Genomic DNA, 3,825 nt, shown 5'->3' with positions numbered 1-3,825 from the left:
ATATTTAATTTTTCAGTATCAAATGGTCAAAAAATGTTTACAGTTTAAATAAGGGTTTAATTTTTTTTAAATTTCAGCCAAATTGATGCACTTGAAGTCTTTTCTGTTACAAACTAAAAAAAACAATGTTAATAAACTTATTCTTTGTTGTAAGTTGATCTATATTTATTGATTTTTTATTTTTCTTTAATGTTAATAAGCATATAATGTTATGCAGAGGTGTACTTATAACAATTTTATAGACAAATGATACTATTTACAGTCGCGGCGGAGAGTTGGGGGGGCGCGAAATGTTTACTTCTTCCTAGGGGGGGCGTAACAGAAAATAATTGAGAAGCACTGGGTTAGAGGAAGAATTAGCTAACATGCTAAGTAGTTGCAAAGTAACTAAAAAGTAGTACTGTAAGTAGTTGCAAATTAGCTAAAATGCTAAAGTTTTCCATGATGGGATTCAAACACACAACCATTGGGTTGTTAGACGTTCACATTATACACCCACCCAGTGCTTAATGGTAAATTGGGAGGTGCTGGAACAAAAAGTGAGCCCGAGAAACCTGGGCCTGAACACATAAAAAAATATAGATATATCCTTTTGCATACTGGCATAGAGCAGTAGAGTAGAGGTCCTTGCAGAAGTTGCACAAATGAAGGAACACGTTTGTAGCCTTTTATAACCGCATTTCATGCAATTCTACATTATTTTAGATTACTGAAGAAAAAAAATAGTTTGGGCTCTTTGCGCCTTTTGGAGCGCATTCTTCTGTCAAAATTGTTGCGTATAAGTGAAATTGACTGACAACACTGTCAGCAAATTCGATGTCTAGCCAGTCTCAACTAGTGAAAAGCCACTAAAGCCACCAATGGGAATGCGAGACATTCTCAACTAACTGTATCCAACCACCATCGCCCGTTTGTCGTGTGGGTGCAATCATGTTCGTACTTTGACTTTAGCCTCCGCCCAAACTCGAATTTTCAAAAACAAACGGCGGCCATGACACTTTCCCCGCGTTGGATCATTGTTTACATCACACAGAGAGAGTAACATTGTTTTAGAAGATGGCATGAAAACGATTGTAATGTTTTTGCTACATTTGTGAATTTTTAAGAATGGAAAGCGAATTGTTAACATAATTATACAGTGCAATCTCATTGTAAATAAGAATTTGTTCTTATTAACTGACTTGCCTAGTTAAATAAAGGTTAAATACAAATAAATAAAATACATCTCTGGTGTCATCAACCATCTACCACGTAGCATTTACCGGCATCGGTAAATCATATTTTTACAATCGTAGCTATTTTAATGCATACTTGCGCTTCATTTTTTTATTTTTTGTATGGAATAAGACGTCTGTTAAGTTGTGAGTAGCATGCTACAGTAGTTCATTTTCGGTTCCAGTGTATGGCACAGTTTTATGTAGTAGTATCAGTCATGTATTAGCGAATACATGTATTTTGTTAGCTAGTTTAATGGTGTAAAAATCGTGATATTTCCCTTGCATTTCAATCTACACATGCATATGGGTCTGCAATGTTAGGTAGGCTATTCAATTCCCTTGACATTCTGTAACCATGAATACTTTACAATAATGGAAGATATGCATTGTGTTAATCTTACTATTGTCCATGTAAATTTTTTATAAAAAAAAATAAAAATGGAACCTTTATTTAACTAGGCAAGTCAGTTAAGAACAAATTCTTAGATCTGACATGAGTTACATTTTACACAACTTTACATGCATGCTTTCCATACATGCAATGTGTGCTTTGCACAGATGAAAACCCTTCCATGATGACACTCTTCCTGTATCTGTCATATAGGCCTTTGGATTCTTTGTCCTATCGCTACATAACTAAATCTAGTAGCTGTTACTTACCATCCATGCTGCTGCTTGGCTATAGATTTGCTCTCATGGTGCTGAGAATGCTTAGTACTGTAGCTGTCACTTATGTATTCTCTGTATGTATTATGTATGAACCCTTGGACGTACAGGTACCTCCAGCATGCCCTCCTGCATCACGTTTGGCCCCTGTCCCTCATGATCTACCTCAGGTCCTCTTGTATCCACCCCATTCTTCTGTCTGTGCCTTAGTAGGGCAAAGTCCAGCAGAAGAGGGTGATGTCCTTTCTGCCTTGATGGCATGCCTCAGAAAGTGCTGCGGTGATTTGTTCTATGATAAATTAGCTTAGAAATAGTAATTTAAAATTTGCTAATGTTTGGATAACTATTAGTAGTTTAACTCTCTCTCTCTCCCTTAAATGCAGCTGGTGATTCCGGAGAGCTGGCAGGCAACTCTCAACAGGAAGCAGCAGCAGTGGATTGACCGGACGCTGTTTACCAATAGCCGCCTACGGAGCTCACAGTTCATCACTGTCCTTGCCCCTGTGGGCAAAAACCATAAGAGGGCGATGTCCTTCTTGCCTCCAAGGCCTGCCTCAGAAAGTTCTGGGATGAGTTTTTCTATAATAAATGAGAAGCTTAGAAATTGTAATTGTATAGTTGCTAATGTTGGGTCGACTATTAGTAGTATAACACCCTCCCTCTCTCTCTCAGCGCTTGCTGGCAACTCTCAACAAGCACCAGCAGCGGTGGATTGGCCGGACGCTGTTTACCAGGAGCAGCATGGGGAGTTCATAATTCATCACTGACTTGCTTGAAAGACACTAGACTAACGTCGGTCCAGTGTGAGCTGGCAGCCAGCAGTGGATTGGCCGGACGCTGTGTACCATCTCCCCGATCCCCTTCTTTGCATGTCCTCTGTTCTGGATGCCCCTTTGTATGTGGGCATTTAAGCTGACATGCCCCCAGCCTGGGTGAGGGCACAATTCATCACAGACTTGCTTGAGACACCAGACTAATGACAGTCCAGTGTTTCACTTGTCTAACTCATGCTGACAAGAGACATTTAAGTGTGACATTTTGTAACTAATCAGCATTTCACTCAAATGTGTGGCATGCATATGCAATGCTTAAAATTGTCTACTACAATGGGACAGTTATACAGACACTCCTTTTATGTCTATGGCCTCCTCTAACTTCGAAATGTTAATTGTGAACTGAAAATAACTATGTTTTAAGTTCTGCTGAGGGGAAGATTGTAGAACAGTGGCTGGCGGAGATGAGAGACGCTAAGGGGCGAGGTGCTGAAGGAAACTGAGCCACTCGTAGGGTGGTCGTGAAACAATCCTTTTGTATATACACTGAACAAAAAATATAAACGCAGCATGTAAATTGTTGGTCCCATGTTTCATGAGCTGAAATAAAAAATGTTCCATACACATAAAAACATATTTCTCTCACATTTTGTGCACAAATTTGTTTACATCCATTTTAGTGAGCATTTCTCCTTTGCCAAGATAATCCAGTCACCTGACTGGTGTGGCATATCAAGAAGCGGAGGAGTATTTCTGTCTGTAATAAAAGCCCTTTTGTGGGGTAAAAACTCATTATGATTGGCTGTGCCTAGCTCCCCAGTGGGTGGGTCTTTGCACTCCCAGGCCCACCCAAGGCTGCACCCCTGTCCAGTCATGAAATCTATAGATTAGGGCCTGATGAATTTATTTAATTGACTGATTTCCTGATATGAACTGTAACTCAGTAAAAGCTTTGAAATTGTTGTATGTTGCATTTAGATTTTTGTTCAGTATAGTTCACAGTTCAACTTGTTCCCCTCTACCAAGACAGTGTAGAGGCTTGTGTGTTTGGAAGACCCTCTGAGCTATATTCTCTATAGCCTATGACTACAGGCAGGAACTCCCATGACAAACTAGTCTGAGGTGAGTCACCAGCCTGACTTCGGTTCTTTTTTCAATGTAACAATTAT

General features: G+C 39.6%; 1 long non-coding RNA gene across 1 annotated transcript; it reads left to right on the top strand.

Annotated features, from left to right (window-relative positions):
• Positions 1-577: 577 nt before the first annotated feature.
• On the top strand, positions 578-3,288 carry LOC115164673 (uncharacterized). Its single transcript, XR_003869966.1, has 2 exons — positions 578-2,162; positions 2,267-3,288. It is a non-coding gene; the product is annotated as an uncharacterized LOC115164673 (long non-coding RNA).
• Positions 3,289-3,825: the final 537 nt, after the last annotated feature.

This window comes from Salmo trutta, chromosome 27 (genome assembly GCF_901001165.1).
Source record: "Salmo trutta chromosome 27, fSalTru1.1, whole genome shotgun sequence".
Taxonomy (NCBI): Eukaryota; Metazoa; Chordata; class Actinopteri; order Salmoniformes; family Salmonidae; genus Salmo; species Salmo trutta.
The sequence above is the reverse complement of the archived record's forward strand: the minus strand, read 5'-3'. Positions and strand labels throughout refer to the sequence as shown.